Source organism: Dermacentor variabilis, chromosome 4 (genome assembly GCF_050947875.1).
Source record: "Dermacentor variabilis isolate Ectoservices chromosome 4, ASM5094787v1, whole genome shotgun sequence".
NCBI lineage: Eukaryota > Metazoa > Arthropoda > Arachnida > Ixodida > Ixodidae > Dermacentor > Dermacentor variabilis.
The window spans coordinates 126,202,360-126,222,625 of record NC_134571.1 but is presented as its reverse complement, the minus strand read 5'-3'; the positions used below and the strand labels follow the sequence as shown (position 1 = coordinate 126,222,625).

Here is a 20,266-nt window from a genome sequence, read left to right as displayed (position 1 = left end):
TATGCTCGACACGTCCATATATATCGGACGGAAGGAGCCCGCGACGTCTTTTTTGTTTTGTTTTTCGGGAGGGAAAAGGAAATAAGGGAGGAGCTCCCGAAGGGCTCTCTTTCCCGACGGAGGAATAAATGAGCGAGGCTTTCCGGTGGCCTGTCTAGACGCGCGCAGACCTAGAAGGACAGCGCGCGCTGGGGGAAATAACGTACGACGCGAGTTCGCACGCGGATAGCCGCTAATATGTATAACTCGCATTGTCGTTTGGTGTCGTTAACATTTGCATATTATAAACGTGAGCGAGCGCGCGGGCGCAGGCTGCGTCCGGAAGTCGGCATCGGTGCGGTGTCCCCGTCTTTTCGAGTGTTTGTTGCTCCCAATTTGCGCGCTAAGGAAGCGAGAGACAAATGTTTCCTCGTGTTCTGAAAGACCCGTCCCCCCCCCCCCATCCACCCCCTTTCCTCTTTCCACGCGAGTGGTATTTATTATTTCCTCGCACTTCGTATTTTTATTTTATGAAGCATGATTGAGCACCAAGGTTATTACAATGGAAAACATAACGTATCGTTTTCACTGCTCGCAAAGTGCTGTGGGTGATATACAATGTGCGGTATACGAGGTAGGATGCGTCGCGTAACACTTACCCTGTTCTTGAATGCTGATGCTGTGCAACTGAAACAATTTTTTTCTTTCTTTTTCTTTAGCGTCGTGAGTTGTGTATGAAGTTTCGCTGTCGGCCTTGTTCAACCCCCTCTCTTGTGAATTTGTTAATTGGGAAAGCTTGCTTCCTGTCGTAGGTTCACGTCAAACTACTAGCATTCAAGACGCTCGTACGTCCGAAAATTGAATACGCATCCCCAATCTGGTCACCACATCAAACTTACCTTATCCATGCACTTGAAAGAATTCAGAATCGTGCGGCAAGATTCATTCATTCTTCGTATTCTCACAACACTAGCGTATCACAACTAAAAGCACAGTCCGCCTTAAACACGCTATCATCCCGGCGTCGCATTGATTCGTTAATCCTCTTTCACAAGTTTTATTGCAAGTCGCTCCATCGTGCACCATATGTGTTGGCCCCACCCCCTCGCCATTCCCTGCGTACAGGGCATTCCTTGCAAGTAACCCGTCCAGGCAGCCGAACTACAACCTTCTCTGCATCCTTCTTTTGCCGATCATCAAGCGACTGGAATGGCCTGCCCCGTCACATATCCGACTTCACCTGTTCAACGACGTTAGCTGATGAGCTTAATACTAATATTCTTCATTGAACTCATGTGGCCAGTAATTAAAATGAACATTTGTAAACCCCACCCCTTATGTAATAGCCCCATTGAGGGGTCCTTAAGGAAATAAAAAGTGAAGTGAGGTGAAGTTCAGCTTGCGTCATTTGTTACTTCCAACATGGGTTTTCGTTGGTATTATCATTCTGCTATTCGAGAATATGCAACAATAAATATAGCAGGTAAGTTGAGGCCTTCAATACGAAGCAGCGTCATCGGTGCGGCGTCTGCAGTCCTGCCTGTATCAACCCTCTATATGAGACTCATTCAAGTATAAGACAAGCCATAAGGCAACATTAAAGGACCTCCATTAAAAAAAAATGAATGCAATACTAAAAAACGGGCAGAAGCTCCCTCAGGAGTTCCCTCCCATTTTTCTTAGTGAAAGCGGTAAGCTTCATCCTTGGACAAAATTTTATGCGCAGGCCTGCAACTTCCCCCTCCCCTCCCGCTGCGCCACTTCTCCCTCAGCACAGACGCATCAAACACCCGTACACAAACTTAACACGCATTAACACACAACACATTCAACAGCTGGTAAGCAATCGCCATTTTCGCGTGTCAATACCATTTCCACCACGCGCCACGTTAACCGCTATTGCAATTTCAGCTTCTCGATATATGCTCCGAGCCAAACATAACAGACTTCTGTAGAGAGACCTTCAACCCGACCCTTACTCAATAGAGCGCGAGGCCAGGCCGAGACGCACTAAACGACTCAGCCCTATCGAACAGGAATGCGACGAAATCAACCAATGAACAACCATCGGAGCGTCGCGCCAGGGTCAAGAAAGTTTGCGCGGCAACTCGCCGTCACTCATATAGCAAGTGACGGACGCCTCTCCCGCTTCTCTCCGCCGGCCGAGGCGAGAGAGAGAGAGTGTGATCGTGAAGAGGAAGGGCTCTGAGCTGCATGCACGCACCCCACCCCAGCCGTCAATCTGCTTCGGCGCTGGCTCTCGGAGGAAATACACCGAGCTCGGCGCGCTTTGTTTGTCTGACCTTTGCCTGTAAGTAGGGCCGGAAACAAAGACCACGCCAGCACGCACACACAAAAGGAAGTAAGGAACAAAGAAAGCAAGCGAGGACGGTGGAGCGCCGTTGTTTTCGCTTCTTCTTCGCGTCGCCGTCCGTCCGTCTTTCCGCCGGACTCGGCGGGCAGGCTATGCCTTCCAAGCGGATTATAGCGCTGAAGGGTAAGCACACACGACCCCGCATAGCGGCCGTCCGGACTTCGGGGGGGATTAGACGGCGCCGGATCAGTTTGGCTTCGGATGGACCGCAGATCAGACACTGCTCGTTTTTTCCTGCGGAACCTCTTATGTCTCCCTTCTCCTCTGCAGGAGGAATGTTTAGAGCGTCTAGACGTAAGTACATGTATACACTCTCGCCTATACGGCGCCCCCACGCCGACTTATAGTTTACTATATATAAGTGTCGTGCCACTGCGCTGCGCATGGCCTCGCTCACTCGTTTCCACGTACATAAGCCGCAAAATTTCATCTACAGCGCGTCTTCAACGTATAGCTCCTCGAACTATTATCCCGACCCCATAATGTCGTCCCACTTCTTCTTGGACGGCGTTACGGTCGTACATCAAAAAGACGTCCGAAGGGGGTGAAAAAGTACTTCTCCGGCGGCGGCGGCGGCAGGCTGTATATAGAGTGATGCACGTGGTCGTCGTCATCGTCGTTGCTGGTGGATTTTTCTGAGAGCAAAGTTTCGTTGTGCCGAATTTTTTCAACGCGTGTGGGAGAAGAGGGAGAATGCTGTCGGAACACTTTCGTTTTTGGACACGTTGAAGAGTGACGGTATATGTATAGAAAGTAGAGCGTAAAAATGATACGGGGGGCTTTTGGAACGCCTGTTTAACTTTTATACGTAGTTCGTTCAACTCCTTTCCCCATAATAAAGCGCACACACGCACGCGAGCCTGCTTAGGCCCACAAGTATGAATGAGTTCGCAAGTGGATTTTGTTTAGTTCTGGCTCATGAAAACAGTCCCGACTTGCGAAAATTCCTTGTGCAGTATATAAAGTTTTTCAGACGCCCGAGCGTAAAACAGGCTCTACAATGTGGGCACACAGTCAGTGGCGTAGCAGCGGGGTGGGAGGGGGGGGGGGGGTGTCATATTGGCCTCGAGCTCCACCACTGGAAAATCTGGCGCCACCGTTGGCGTGACGTGCTAGGAGGGATCACGTGGACATAGCGGCCGCGTCGGCTGCTTCGGGAGCGCCGAAGCGAGCTGAAAACGAGTTTAAATTCCCTCGTACGCTGCGGTCCTCATTTGGTGGCGAAATTTTCCCGCTTCGAGTGTCTCCTTTACAACGCTTCAAAGCACTACAATAGGTAGTGGCTGCCATTGAAGGCGCGCAACATGGTAGGCTACTGCTCGGTGCCGCAGTGCCGGACGCATGTAACGGAGGCCGGTGTCAGCTAGCCTTATTCACACGTAGCCGCAGGACAAGAAGCTGCGTGAAGCTTTGCTCGCGAAACATAAAACCGGCAAACAGTCATCGGCTACAACTCGGGTATGCAGCAAGCACAGCGCGAGGAAGATTTCTGCTACGGCGCCCGGTCTGCGATGTCCTGAAAACGCGCACTGAGACGCTCGCCCGAGCCCGCTGCCCGACTAATGTCATGACGGTTTGGTCTATGAACTTGTCGATGCTATAGATACTCGCAAGTTCAGTGGAGTGGAAAGGCAGCGGTAAGAAGCACATTTAAAAAAAGCATGGCATATGGTCGGTCATGTTTGTGTTATGAATTAATGCACTGGATTACAAAAAAGGAGCAGCGGGAAATTGCACGCTCAGATCACCGATAAACATACAGTGCGACGCAACTCGAGAAAGAATATTGAAAGGTCAAAGAATTTAGAAGAAAAAAAAGGTTTGAATCGTCGCGACGGGACATCACAGTCCCCGTAGGCGTCGAAGTCTCTACAATGAAATTATTTTTAAACAGCTGTGATAGCGCCCACGCAACAATGGTTGCTTGTATACTGTCAAATGCTCATATTCTGCGGCCTAAAGCTCATGGCACGGTGCGGAAACGCGCGCGCGGAGAAAGCGAAACAGTGCGCGGACAAGCATGCAGACGCGCAGTCGGTCGCCGCGAATCTGCGCGATCGCTGCATTGAGGCTTCATTCTGTTACGCTCCATTTAGTTATACAAACACTATAAGAACATATTTCACATAGTTGGCTCTCAGCGTTTACCTACCTTTCACGCAAGAAGCCGGTTCGGGAGACTCCATCGCGGAGACCGCGCGCAGTGGCGTTCACTGTACGTATTCGGTAAGGAGATAGCGTCTGTAAACGATTGTGTGCTTTCAGTTTGCCCAAGATTATTATTTAGACAGTAAAAAACTTCCCTCGTTTCGAAACTACTTACAGAAATGTCCGGGAGAGCTCGCGCGTGGTGTTTTCAGTGAGCGCTGACAGCAAAACCTATGAGGAGCGCGCCACGTGATCCCTCATACTACGCCAGCGAGGCGCTTCCGATAGATGGCGATTCCGTAACTCCTCGCCGCCAATACGTCCGAAGACACCTGGAAATTGTTGATATCCTCGACTTCCTCGACTAAACCGTGGGGGGGGGGGGTGACAGAAAACCTATGGGCCCCGGGTGCCAGACGACCTAGCTACGCCACTGCACACAGTATTAAAAACATCAGTTGAAAGCCTTCATGGTTTACCGTTTTCTCAAAACCATGTTCAATATAAAGTTTTCCGTAACGGTATACTAGTCAATGTACAATACCTTACACTGAGCCAGCTATATAATGAGTGAGCGCACAATCAGCCTGCGACACGGTTATCCAATGCATGCTTTGAGAAGCGATATATATATATATATATATATATATATATATATATATATATATATATATATATATTACCATTATTCACCCAGACTAAACAATATTCATCGCTACTATAGCGCTCGCCCCATGCACCATAAACGCCATTCTGCTTGTGGCTCATCAAACATATGTCTCGAGTTCGCCAAGATTCTCGACCAATACTAATCGTTTTCTGCTACACAGACGGATACTTCATAACTGCGAATAATCACAAACTGACTGAATACAGGCGAATTCTCGTGTTTATACTCTAGAAAAGCCATTAACTAAATAATTTTTTTTTCAGGTGGTTTCTGCGCGATGCGTGTGGTACTGTGCCTGCTAGTTTAATTAAAGACCCGGTGTATCAGCGTGCGGAAAGGTGACTATGTGACTTTGTTTTATTTGCCTGTGTAACTAGACACTTTCTTTTAGCTGTGTGGCATTTCAGGTAGCGTGTTTCTATAGTGTGCTATAACGCCCCGCGAACACTGTGCGCGAGCACGTAATACGTGAACTGTGTAAAGAGCAAGCTGCTCCGATTTATCTGTCATGGTGTCTCACTGAGTGCATCGGGTACCCGCTCGTGAAAGTGATTCGCCACATTCGGTCGGTCGGTTCGCAGCGTTCCCTGACAGTGCTATACGTACACAATAAGCCCGTGAACAGCCTTAAACTCTGCATTATACGACAACAGGCGAGTCAAACAACTCGTTAATCGTGCTTCGTTATCACCACGTTCAGCCTACTTATACGCTCCTGGTAAAAAGCTTAGCGCCTGGCCTATACACGATTTTCGAAGCGCCGCCAAAACACTCTGAAACGACCAGGCGAACAGGGCTATCGTAACTGCGACACCGGGTAACCCTGAACTGCGCAAACTACACACGGTGCAGCCAAGCGGCACACGAACCTCCCTCTGCAGACGCTTTCCTTAATCGCTCGTGCACAAACTCTATCCGCGAGTTCACTTAGCGTCGCTCGCGCTGCCGGCGACCCGCATCTAATGTTCTCGGCGGCGTGCCCGCCGCTTCGACGGCAGGCAACCAATGACCATCGTCTATACACTGCACCGATACTTTGTGTACGGCTATACACGAACGCGAGTGCATTATATATACACCATAGCCGTCGAACTCCCTTCCGTCGAGACCGTTAGCGACGCGTCGGTCGCGCCGGCTAAGAGGTTTCGCGATGCAAACCGCGACGCATCTAATCAACAACTGCCCCTCCCTCCCACCCCTCAACCTCGCCCCACAAACGCTGTACCGCTCCTCCACTTTCTCGCTCCATTCATATGCATAAACGGCGTGCCGCCGCTGGTCCCGCGGGCTAATACAGTTTGTGGATGGTTCCACGCACGCGAGCGTCTTACGGCCGGAAGCGACCGCAAGTTGATGTGTAGTGAGAAAAGGGAAGGCCCGCTTCCGATAGGAAGCGCGGCGCCTCCCTATAATGGCGGCGCCGGAAGAAAAGAGGTCACGTCCGGAGCGTAGATTGCTGCGTCCGCTGGCCTCAGAGAAAAGCACAGCGTAGACTGACGTGAAGGGAAGAGTTGTGTGTGTGTGGGGGGGGGGGGGAGGTGAAGGAAGGAAATAAGGATAACCCGCTTCCCGCTTTGGCCTTGAAAAGCTGACACTTCCGTCCTAATGAAGTCGCTGTATGAAAAAAATAACAAAAAAAGAACAAAGAAAGCTGACACCGCTTTGAGTTGCGGAAGAAAGCGTTTCCTTACTGTCGCAAAGTGTTATCTCACTTATTACGTTTCATCACGGATACCCGTAGCGTACAGCACTACCCCCACGTGGGTTCCGTTGGCTGCGCCTCTTATGAAAGCTTCAGCTGCAATCTTTCGCTTGCGCACGGTTTCACACATGAGGCCCGAACGCTGCCGGGAGCTGGAAACGCCATGAAAGTCTACGCACTGCATGCTGGAAACGTATATGGGATCGGCCGCTTGCATTTTTTCCAACTTCAAGTGATCACTAGCTGCAGTCGCATTTTAAGGCTGTCATTCGTACGAGGGTCAGCAGGCAAAAGGGTCGTTTTGTTACTGCTAGCTCATCACGGCTGACCCACAGCGGTATTTAGCTGAGTGGATGCGGCGTTGTCGCAGCTTCGATCGCGCAGCCGCGGCGACCGTCTTCCGAAAGGGGGTGCATTGCTCAAACTGTCGTTTACCGTGCAGTGGGTGCCCGTTAAAGGACCCAGCATGTCGAAAATTAACCCACAGTTCCGCACTATACGGAGTGCCTCGTAAGCAGACCGTGGTTGTGGCACTTAACCCCCCGCAATCGAATTATACAGCACAATAATTATTTGATTTCACTTACACAGCGGGCAATTTTACACATTTTTATCATTTCAGGAAGCGATACCAGGTTCTCAGCAACTCCTCAGTTCACTGCAAGAGAGAGAGACCACGATAAAAACGCGGGAACGTCAGCCTCGAATCAAAGTTCTGATCGGCTATATACTCAGTATCGGGAAGGGAGAATGTAAGTAAAAACAGAAAGGAAGAAGTGTTGATGAACAGATCATGCACTCTCCTTCGGGATTTTTGTTGGCAGCCCTTAAAGCAAAAGAACGCCGTTCATGCCGCTGTCGTAAGTGGCATTTCGTATAAGCCTTTTGGGCACGATATATCTTTAAGCGCTGCAAGAAAGCACGAAGGAATCACCTCATCGGCTGTCAAAAGTGCCTCGACTTCGGCAAGATAGCTAGCTTATCTATCCCTGACGGTAACGTTGCTTCGTTGATGACCCCTTTTTCTCGGGGAGCATTACCATATATCCCGTAACCTGACGCAAACTCTGCTCCCTCATAACCATACCCGATTTCACTGAACCGAAACTAATGTTGACCTTTCAACGCGGTTCGCGTTAAAAAAAGTACGGCGCGCGCGTTCTATATAGCTTCGTGGTAAAGGTGTTCGACCCAGAGCAGGGCGTGTCCGCCGCTGCATGCATGCGGCGAGCTCGGCGCACAAATCTGGCGCGCCGGGTTTTGGTCCAGCGGCTCGTAACAGGCTATCCTATCGAGTGGCGGGATCGTAATGACCTATCGAGTGTGAGGCCTGCTACGATGCCCGCGCCTTCCTCGGCAGGCTGATCTTGTTACCGACGCACGCTTGGGCCATCGAAGTAATGGGTTTATACCGCGGAGGCGTACTATGCACATCAATCCATATATTCTCTCTCGGAGCAAATTTCGAGCGCGCACGCGCTGCAGCCGTTTTGCGCAGCTTCCAATTTCGTTTTAATGCTGTTTCCTTGTTCCCCCGAACTGAGGCCTGGTCCGGACGCATTATTATAATCGAGTGAATTATGGCACGAGACAGGGCGGCGGGTGAACGCTCCCAGCCGTCCTTATATAGCTGCCCGTGTGTGGAGGCCGCGCGTGATGCGTTATGATAATGCGAGGCGGCTTGGTCGCGAGTCTAACGTTTTCGGTATGCACTCCTCTACTATATAACGTCCCGCGTATAGTGTTAAAACTGCTCGGGTGGTCGGTGCATGCGTACTCGAAGATCGCACCGCGCGTATACTGTACTTGCTCGGATCACGGAGGCTCGCTGTATGTACCATAACGAAATAGACGGCTGGCTGTAGCCTCCACAAACAGAAGCGCGACGTCGCATTGAGCTTGCACGGCGCGACTGAAATGCGTGGCTCCTTTTAGTATCCATTCGAAGTGCGTGCGAATGCCCTAGAAGGCGACGTTAGCTTGGCGATGACGGTCGCCTACAAAAATTCGAAGCAACTCTTGGCAGCATACTGCATGGAAGAAAGAAAGAAGGAAAGAAAGAAAGAAGGACAGAAAGAAAGAGAGAAGGAAAGAAAGAAAAAAGAAAGGAAGAAAGAAAGAAAGAGAGAAGGAAAGAAAGAAGGAAGGAAGGAAAGAAAGAAGGAAAGATGTCGCTGATGAGTTTAAATACACGCCAACCCTGAAACAGATCCAGAGGATCTTAGAGAGAAAAGATTAATATAAATGGAAATATCGCTCTTTCGCAAGGATCTATGAAGTATATGTAACTAACATGAAAACGCGCTTGCAACACTGTATAGCAGCGTCGGAACGCTTTGAAAGCCGGCTGCACACGCGACGCAAGAAATTAGATCACTGCCCAGTCGCTTTTGATCTCGGAGAGACAGCGCCGGATATGTCGTCATATAGCGGGGAAAACGAGCGGGCCCCACTCTATGCCACACACGCAGCACGAGAACTGACGAGAAAGAAAAAACAGACATAAAAGAAATAGCTTGCGACGCTTTTCTTGGAATCCGCTTGGACGCGGTACCACGAAAAAAACGACACCGCGGGAAAAGCGAAGTAATCGAAAATCATTACACCGTCCTCGCGCGCATGCTGACAAAAAGAATTTTCTGAGCGTGCACATTTCGGGGCACGGAAGAAAAGAAAAGAAAATAAAAAAGGTGGAGGAGACGCTTCTTTGACTTCCAGCCGCCGAAGATTGTCGCTTCGCTCGTCTTTGGCTCGAGAACGTCTTGAGGTTGCCGACAGCGAGATGAGAAGCGTGAACGCCGGAAGTTGGGGCGCCTCTCATACGGACTTGGGGGATCTCGTGGATCCATTCGAACCCGGGAGTTGTGCAAGTACCGCGCAACTTCTTGAAGCTTGCGCCGGCCGTTTCGCGTGTACTTGTGCAACGGGTTGTCTGTACCAACGTTATACCGCACGAGTTGCGGATCCAAAGCAACGCTGGTATACACATAGCTGCTGCTTGCACCTTTTAGTTGAGTTATTTTCATTAGTGTATACCCCCAAGCTCAGTCCTTTAAGTTCATACATACAAGCCATTGCACGAGTGCGCTATACGTCGGCTGCCGTATTTAAATGTTCGAGAGAGAAAAGGAAAAAGAAAAGAAGAATGATGACAAATAGAAAAATGAGAATGATAGAGAGAAAAGGAAGGACGTTATACGGAGTTAGCTATAGTATGGGTTAGTTAGGTAGCTAGAGATAGGTAGAGATTTATGACCAAGCTTGCTACATTGTGCTGGGAAGGATGAAAATAGTAGTAACAAATAAGAGAGAGAAAGGGAGAGACAAACAAGCAAGCGAACGAGAGATAGCGCGATACTCGTATACGTGCGCGCTCGGGAAACCACACGGCAGTCCGCAATCCCGGTTTCTCGTTGAACCTTCGGTCCGTTAGGCGAAAAATACACGCATTGGAAGAAATAGTGATACGCTCGGATTCGGACGCCTAAATATCGCGCATGCTTAATTTCGTGCCCCGTAGGCGGAGTAGCCAGGCCGCGAAAGCACGCTTCTTCTTCTCCTTCTTTTTTTTTTTTTTTGAGCAGTTGTACATGGCTGTATAGACGCGCCACTCATGCTTTTCGTCTGTCTTGATTCGCGAAAGCACGCTTCTTCTTCTTCTTCTTCTTTATTTTTTTGGAGCAGTTGTACATGACTGTATAGACGCGCCACTCATGCTTTTCGTCTGTCTTGATTCGCGAAAGCACGCTTCTTCTTCTTCTTTATTTTTTTGGAGCAGTTGTACATGACTGTATAGACGCGCCACTCATCCTTTTGGTCTGTCTTGATTCGCGAAAGCACGCTTCTTCTTCTTCTTCTTCTTTATTTTTTCGGAGCAGTTGTACATGACTGTATAGACGCGCCACTCATCCTTGTGGTCTGTCTTGATTCGAGAAAGCACGCTTCTTCTTCTTCTTCTTCTTCTTTATTTTTTTGGAGCAGTTGTACATGACTGTATAGACGCGCCACTCATCCTTTTCGTCTGTCTTGATTCGCGAAAGCACGCTTCTTCTTCTTCTTCTTTATTTTTTTGGAGCAGTTGTACATGACTGTATAGACGCGCCACTCATGCTTTTCGTCTGTCTTGATTCGCGAAAGCACGCTTCTTCTTCTTCTTCTTTATTTTTTTGGAGCAGTTGTACATGACTGTGTAGACACGCCACTCATGCTTTTCGTCTGTCTTGATTCGCGAAAGCACGCTTCTTCTTCTTCTTCTTCTTTATTTTTTCGGAGCAGTTGTACATGACTGTATAGACGCGCCACTCATCCTTTTGGTCTGTCTTGATTCGAGAAAGCACGCTTCTTCTTCTTCTTCTTCTTTATTTTTTTGGAGCAGTTGTACATGACTGTATAGACGCGCCACTCATCCTTTTTGTCTGTCTTGATTCGCGAAAGCACGCTTCTTCTTCTTCTTCTTTATTTTTTTGGAGCAGTTGTACATGACTGTATAGACGCGCCACTCATCCTTTTCGTCTGCCTTGATTCGCGAAAGCACGCTTCTTCTTCTTCTTCTTCTTCATTATTTTTTTGGAGCAGTTGTACATGACTGTATAGACGCGCCACTCATCCTTTTCGTCTGTCTTGATTCGCGAAAGCACGCTTCTTCTTCTTCTTCTTCTTTATTTTTTTGGAGCAGTTGTACATGACTGTATAGACGCGCCACTCATCCTTTTCGTCTGTCTTGATTCGCGAAAGAAGAAGAAGCAAAAACTACAGTCTGGATGGACAGTGCCTTATTACTGCGCGTTCACCGCACGAGAAACCCGATCCAGCCTATCTGTGCGGGCAAACGCGGAGGAACGCGGGAAGCTTTTATCGCGACAGCGGTTGCAACGTGATATAGGCACGGCGTTTTGCGGCTGTAGTTTCAGGAGAGGAAAGCCACGCGAGGCGGCTGCCAAAGAATGCGCACGTGCGCACGCGCACAAAAGAACAAGAAGGAGACAAAGTTCGCGATCCGTCGCAGGAAATATGAGGCGCGCGACGGCGGCACAGATGCGTCGTGACATCTATACACAAGAGCGAGTGACGTCGAAGCGCGGACGCAGCGAGACTTCGGCGACGCTTTGATCTCCGTCGCGCGCGAATTGGAAATTCCACGCGCGCAGCACGCACAAAGCGCGGCCACGTCGGTACAGCAGCCGCCTCGGGTTGTTGTTGACTTGCCTTCACGTCCGTGTGGTGAAGATCATAACCTCATCTTACTTTTCTGTTATTGTGGCTGCTAGTTCGCGCGTCGCATGCGATGCGCTTCGCGAGTTCACCATTTTTTTTTTCTCTCCGCAGCGTGCCGTTCGTTTAGGACGCGGCTCCCATATATCTGCTTATCGCGAGCTCAGTTCTGCCCGCCCGTATGCAAATGTTTGAAGCTATATATTGGCAGCGGTTGTGTTTACGGCTTCAGAATGCGGCGAACGTCCCTATGGCGGCGACATTAGGAACGAGAAGAGAAAGAAGGGCAAAAGGAACGCGAGGAAGAAAAAAAATGGCGGCGGAAGGAGGCAGGTATGCGCTGTAAATGTAATGACTGCGACGAAAAAAAAATATGAACGAAACAAATTAGGAGTCAATGTATACATCAATTATTCAATCCGAGCTTTCCAACTTGCGGAATAAAACGAACGAACGAAAGAAGGACAAAGTACCACGAATAGGATTCGTGCCAGAGCAGGCGGAAAAAGAATGACAGTAAGAATCAATTATTCAGTGAATTAAAGCTTTCATTTGAATGGGTATTAGTCAACAAAGGTGGAAGCGGAGAAGACTCCAAATATAGGGACTTGGCTCAGCGCAGGTGATAAAGCGAGAAAGAAAGAAAGAAAGAAAGAAGGAAAGAAAGAAAGAAAGAACGAAAATCTTTCCGATATCCTGAGCGCAGCGACGCGCATACCTTCTCAAGCAAGAATGCACAGCACATGCTTTCTCCTTACGTGAACCTTCATAGAAGCCGCAAGAGGAGGAAGCAAATAGCGAACTTATGAGGCGGCCATGTAACCTTGGTTTAGCCCCTTATACGTGCGACATCACCCGTCAAGGTCAATTAAGAACGCTGCACTTCTCTGAATGAGCCCTCGTCTTGTACTGCAGAGCAATATAGCGAGCGGTCAAACCAATAGCGACGCCTAACGATTGCAGGTCACGTGTACACGGCTCGAATAACGCTCACACCAAACACGCGTATTCGATGCCTCCCTTATTGCACGCACCCGGTGTAAGGATTCGCCCCCCCCCCCCCCCTTCGGGACACAACATTCCGGCACAGGCACGATCGCTTCCACTGGGTGCCTTTTGGTCGTACACACTTCATTCCATTAGACTCTCAAGCATTACCCGTACACGCTGGCCGGGCGTGTAAATTTATTAGAGCGCCACCGGCCGAAGCTGCACGGATTCTGCGCGGACTCCTATATATAGAGATGCACCACGGAAGATGGCGCACGCGCTACGTTGCGATATCGCACACGCTCGGATCTTTCAACAATCCGACGGAAGGCCCCCTTTTAACAGAATCGAGGGAAACAGATGCGGCGATCACGGGGAGCAGGCAAGGCATCCTCGGACGAAACCGACGAGGGCGGGCGCCGCATCATCTCGCGCGTCGGAAGACGGGGCATAATTCTACGAGATGGCGCGGGAATCACGCGCCCTTAGTGCGGTGCCGTATACAGGCGTCTCCTCCGTGGGTATACTATACATACGCGGCGAGAAAAGCGCGTGACACGTTCGTTGGGAGGGGATAATTTAGGCCACGCGCCATCGCTGTCGACCGCTGCTGCAGTGCCACTATCTCCCGTGTGCGCGCGGCGTTCAGGCGTCGTCTCGTCAGTTGCGTGCATAGCTAACGGTGGTGCGTACCCCGTACTACGTTGCGTAGTTTTCAGAGCCTTCGACTTGCAGCATATATAGACAGCCGTAAGCGGGAAAGGGACAATTCAATATGGGGGGAATATAGAGAAGTCCTGAGCCAAGCGTTTACTCTAATGAGCCTGTTGCTCTGCCTGGGGAAATGAAAATAATAATAATAATAATAATAATAATAATAATAATAATAATAATAATAATAATAATAATAATAATAATAATAATAATAACTATGGGATGGCGACACATATGAAGCCGGTACTTCACTTCGGTGCAGTGTTAATTCGCCCACAGCAGCATCACTGTCAGCGCAGCACGCACTCTCGTTGATGCTGATTATCCAATGCGAAACACATAAACCACAGTGGAGAATGTCCTCCGCTAATATGACACCTATAGGCGAAACATGTTAAAACATAAAGGTCTCATCTCTGATTTCGTACCAAACAGCCAATAGGAGAGACTCGGAAGAGTACCTGCACCGTTCTCTTAACGGCCGATAGCATGCATGTAAGCCTCGAAGGGTCATGGGTATTGAGTTCAATGGACGCTCTATATCATGCTCGCCATGCACCTTGCCGCTGTTGATATACGTGCGTCCTTTCTCTACCAAGTAATGTCGCTGTGGGATGACGACGTGTCTGGAATACCTGTACACACTGGCGCCTATTTCGAAATGCGCCAGTTTGCGCGTGACGACGCCGACGACTGGTGCTGGCTGGATTCGAGATGGCTGGAACGGCAGACCAGAGAAATCGGCACAACAGCGGAGATCCGATGAACCGTTAGGCATTTGCTGAGTGAACCTACCGAAGCCACTGCTCCCATAATGCTGCCCGGAATCCAGCCCAAATAGCATTGTTCATAGGTGACACTGCGATGGGTCCGAGTCGCCACCGTCTTATAGCTGCTATACTAGCAACACTTACAGAATTGCTGCAGGGTAGACGGTTGAGCAAGCACAGACGTTACGTGCCACTCTCTCCCTTTGTGCACTCTCTTGAATAGGTCTTTTTCTTTAGCCAGCCTTCAAAGCCTCCATCTTAAACTATAGGGCTCTTTCAGTAATAAAATGAGGCCTGAATTACTTTAAAGCTGCAGATTACCATCCTAAAGACAAATTGGACGCGACTGTGTGAAAGTATAAGCGTGCAACACCATTGTCCTATAAGAGATATAATATTGTTACGTTAACGCGATATCGAGGACGGAAGAAGAAGGGGCGAAGTGCGCTCGTCTTTGGAACGGCTCTGTTCGGCAGCCGACTCTTCTCCCCTTTTCATCCATTCATCGTTAAATAAACGAACCCCATCGGAAAAGTTTTGGTAAAGGAGTCCGAGCCTGGATCCAATCGTACACAATATAAATAAAAGCAAAGCAAAGACAGAGACCTTGCCAGAGGTTAAGCGAATTAAGGTGCTACATTGCGAAACCTAAACTTTATGTCCGTATTTCTTGCTCTTATCTCTAAATTAATCAATAGTTAAACAAAATGACTTCTGTTGCGAAAAGCAGAACATAGCGGCATTTTTGAGCTGAAGGAGGAGGAGGAAAAACTTTATTTGCTCTAATTGGTTAGAAATTAGCGGTGGCAGATGCGGTCGGCCGTCTTCACGGTCTTCTTCCCCATCTGCGCAGGGTCGACGCCCCTATTCCAGGGCACCACTGAGGGTGGCTACTCGGCGAGCGTGCCTTACTAGTCCATGCTGGACTTTCGGGTCGCTGCTGGAGAGCACCCTCTCCCACTGCTCCGCACTCGGGTCTTTTATTTGAAGGAATTGTTGATTCTGAACGCATTCCCATGTAATGTGATATAAGGTGGGCTTGGCGCCGCACCAGGGGCAAATGTCTCTATACTGGGTGGGAAACATCTTGCTTAGTGTGTTTAGGTTTGGATATGTTCCTGTCTGCAGCCTCCTCCAAGAGGTTGGGCATTTCAAAGAAAGAGAAAGAGAGAAAGACGACAAGCCTGAATTCATTACATCTGGCTCCTGCGATCCTTGGCACGATAAAAGGATACTTACGCGAATGAAATGCGCGAAGGCAAACAGACGGAGGGGCCGCTTGAGCTTATTTCAATTATTGAAGTAAACGTCGGTGCTGGGCTCGTACCGTTTTACGAAGTTTCATAAGAGATCGCGGACGAATGTTAGACATATGGGAGAAGGCAATCAATTTCCCGGCATCACGTCCTGGCTTTTCTGAGATCCAACGAGAAAGAAAGACATACAGACAGATGCAGACAGAAAGAAAGAACGAAATCGAGCCTGTCGCCGCTCATCCCATGCACTCGGCATACGACAAGCGCCGAAACGCGTGGCGTGCACATTTCTCATATTACACCGACGCCCCGACGAAGGCGATGCGTAACTCCTCGACACGTTGGCAACCCCGGCAAATCGTACCTTAAACGTCACTTAAACGGCAGATCTAACATGACTTGCGTCCGAGCTGCAGGTAATAACCTCGTCTCTGGAGGCGCACGCGTTCGATAAGAACTGACATACAGGCGTATCTGCGTATTGAACGACCCGCAGAGGAGAGCGATCGCTGCCGATGCTCGAATTACGTTCCTTTGAAAAAGACACGCCCCTTGTCTCATATCGCGCCGCTTTCGCGAACGTTCCCGCCGATCCACGGTACATAACCGAGTCGGAATGCCTTGGGCATAGGGACACGTGTCGAATGTCCCTGATCTCGCTTGATATTGAAACTGAACGTCACTTTACTCAGGAAAAGAAAACGTCCATATCGTTGCACTACCTCTAATAAAAATTAAATAAAAAGGAAGGAGGGAGCGGACGCAAAATCAATTACATATTCGCATGCGCGCAGTCGTGCCTATATATATAGCGCGCCCATCCAATTGCCCGCCTGTCGGTGATTGCACACGCGAACTCTCGTTGAAACACAATCGCATATTGCGTCTCCGGTTTCACGAAATTAGGCTTATATCACAGCATATTGGTTTTTCTTGCTTGATTGCTGTCAACGTGTAGCACTTACACCAACTGTACGAGGGGTCGTCCAAGCGGCGAGGGGTGTGGGTGTAGCACCGATTGCAATAGCAAATTGGATAGCTATACGAAGTAAGGACATTAGTTTTATCGGCCGTATAAACTTGGAAACATAGGTCTCCTAATTTAATTAATAAGCATGGTATGAGGCGCGCACAAGCAATTTTGAACACATCTCGCTCGATTACCGCCGAAAACTAGCTGTTTAAACGCTGCAGTGAGGAAACGCGGCAGCAGCAGCGAGCGAACTGACCTTCATGCTGCCGCTCGCATCAACGCGAACTAAGTCGCGAAACAGCGCAGCGCGGACTCATTATTCGTTGCATGATGGTATCCAAGATGCAGCGGCCCGGGCCTCCCGCAGTAGAACGCCCGCACCCTTCCCTACCTCCCCCGCAAGCATGTCGCGCGACGGAAGGCGGCGCTCTTCCTCCCCGCTTTCGACCGTTGCGTGCGCGAGATCGAGCCGCGATCACCGGCTAATTTTCGCACGTTTTCACTCGCACACGCAGCATACGGCGCGCGGCGACGATATCGCCCTTGGACTTTATACGGAACCTCACAACGACGCCGACGGCAAGGCTGACCAGGAGTGTCCATATAATTGATATCGCAGTAAAATGCTGGCGCATCCATTCATTGGAGGTGACTGCCGACAATGATGGAATTATCGGCCTTTCTTATGACGGGTGTGTAATACGTGATGATATGTTGCATATCTCATGATGATTATTACGACGATTAATGTATTTTCATGTCATACTTTCATGCCATCCGTGAATCGCGAAAACTTATTGGCACATCAGCAGGCACACAGCAAGTGGCAATCTCGCCGCCACGGTCACAATGCCCATTGACGCCACGACAGAGTAAATTTTTTGCTGTAATCAACACACTACAGTTGAAACTCCGTATAGCAGTCCCTACTGTTCCTAGTGTCCTGACTGCAACTTCGTTGCAATGACTACCCATCAAGCGGCCGCGTTCGACGCGGAGACGCCTGTTGCTAATGGGGCGCTATCGCTTTAAATTAATGCTACACGCACGACCCCTTGTGTCAGGTTGGTACATTCATTCTGGGGTAATGGCCAGGAGCGGACACATGTCATTGTCACGTCTACACAGTGCCGAAGTTGTCTGTTCGGGCACGCGTATTGCATCCAACGTATCGAGCAGCCCATGTCGTGCGCTCGGCAAAACAGAAGATCGTGGTCCAAGCTAGCAGACGACTTGGGGTCACTGCTGGGTGAAAAACTTTATATAACGAACGGACAAAGCGGAAAGCGGGTCAAGTTCCCCGAGAATGCTGATCGCATTAAAACAGAAATGTAAAAGCTACAGATGGGGCAACACGGCATAATGACGAAAACGTATATCCTGTCGTAAGAAAACACGCAATATTGAAGTATAAGCGGTAAGGCTTTCAGAAGAAAATAGGTAAGCTGCAGACATCAAAATGATTACTGCATTGTCGGCGAGACGTGCAAGCCACGCCAGCCGTGCAGTGCAAATTAAAGCGTTGTTATATACAGACAGGAACAGCGGCATCGTCGGCTTCTTGTTATTCGTATGGCCATTATTCTTTGTTATGGCCTGGCGTATAGTCGCTGGCAATTACACATCATTTCGAGAAACGGCAAATGATATATATATCATCCTGAATCACAGCAAAGGCATCGATCCAGCGATACAATCTTGGTGATGACGGGTGGGTAGCCTTATTTCTTTTTTTTTTTCGTCTTCCATGTTTACACACACGAAACTCCACGAGAAAAACCGGTATATCGCGATTCTTCAAATGGCTGCTTGTATACAGACGGTTTTAAGCGGTTTCAAGCCCGGCTCGCTTCGGATACGGCTACTAACTAAACTGGAATTGCATGTAACTTTTACTATAAGCTCATGTAGTCGTGGATTAAGCGCATTCAAAAGTGCATCTTATGACGTCGACTCTGTACACTTTAAGCGCGCCCTGTACAAGCTATTCTTATGTCAGATTTATTTAAATCTTGACTAACTTTATAGAAATAAACGCATATGAAATGAGAAGAATTCTACCGCCTGGGGCGGATTGTTCGAGGAGGCCGACGTTAGCTGTATGTGAGAAATAACAGCAAACATTTGGATAATAAACAAGTTTGGTTAATGAGCCAGTTATTCATTTCGATTTTTCATGCAAGTAATGCCCACCTCTGCGAGAAGCATAGCTGAACGAGCAGAATAATGCTATCTGCCACTGGCTAATCCCAAAAAGGAGATAAAGAAGGACGGAAATAACGAAAATGGTTAGGGTAAATAAATAAATAAAAAATATAATAAGGCCACCAAAGCGTCTTGGCGGGAATGATTACCTGAAGCGCTGCCCCTCACGAAGTGTTCGCTGGTCCTGGTTCCGATGCGGTTGAGAAGCGCCAAACTTTTCCATCCCTCATAAACACTTGTAGAACGGATAAAAAACGGAGCAAAGCAGAAATAAAACAAAACAAATGCGACGGCGCCAGACTGACGCACCCACCGTCTGCAGCGAGCGCTGCACGAAGAAAATTTGCGCCGCACGCAAAATGATCGAGCCAACCTCGAAGCAGCAATTCGTACGTATCCCCGAAAGTTCGCTATACCAAAGCTTCGCCCACCCGCCGTGGTTGCTTAGTGGCTTTGGCACGGCGGATGCTGAGCACGAGGTCACGTGTTCGAATCCCGGCCGCGGAGCGGCATTTCGATGGAGGCGGAGAAAACGCCCGTGTTGCATTGGGCGCACGTTAAGGAACCCCAGGTGGTCACAATTAAACCGGGGCTCCCCCACTACGGCGTGCCTCATAATCAGATCGCGGTGCTCCAGACTTCTAATTTTAAATTGAAGTTCGGCCCCATTGCCTCCTCAAAAAATACCCTCGCACATACGTGCGCGTTTACGTGTATTTTGCGCTGTTCTCATCGTGGTGTCGTTGGAGGACTTCGCAGCTATAGAGCACCCCCCCCCCAAAAAAAAAAAAAAAAAAAAGATTACTAGAGGGTACCGTGGTGATAGAGTCTATGCAGAAGCTGGGAGTACGGTACTTCAACCAGCATGGGAACGATGATTATAGGGCATGGATTTGTCCAAAGTTTGCCTTTTTTTTTTTGGCTCCAAACGTCTTCGGAACTTCGCAATTTCATCATCTTTCAACGACATATCGCGTTATAATTTCCACAGTTTACAATGATTACGGATGCGTACAGAGCCTAATTGTCTTAATATGTTTTTTTTTAAAGGCTTTCAGTGCTTGTATATTTAGTTAGATAAAGCGCGTCAAGTGACGTCACAAGAACGCTCCAAGCCGCAACCACGCAGGGTCAAGACAAATCCATTTACACTAAACCTTATTCTCGTGTTAGCCGACCGCGATCGCAACGCCAGACTTCCCCCTAGCATTTTTCTTTTTGCACGAACCTCTGCGCTCGCAACAGCAACGAAAGCAGCTTCGGCAAAACGAGCA

At 48.9% G+C, this 20,266-nt stretch overlaps 1 protein-coding gene and 1 long non-coding RNA gene across 4 annotated transcripts in view; one reads left to right on the top strand and one right to left on the bottom strand.

The window, feature by feature from the left end:
* LOC142579726 (uncharacterized) overlaps window positions 1–20,266 on the bottom strand; it is a 460,731-nt gene that overhangs the window by 355,959 nt on the left and 84,506 nt on the right. The gene's annotated exons all lie outside the window — the stretch shown is intronic.
* On the top strand, window positions 2,377–7,619 carry LOC142577931 (uncharacterized). The gene is made up of 3 exons (XR_012827106.1): window positions 2,377–2,476; window positions 5,435–5,509; window positions 7,496–7,619. It is a non-coding gene; the product is annotated as an uncharacterized LOC142577931 (long non-coding RNA).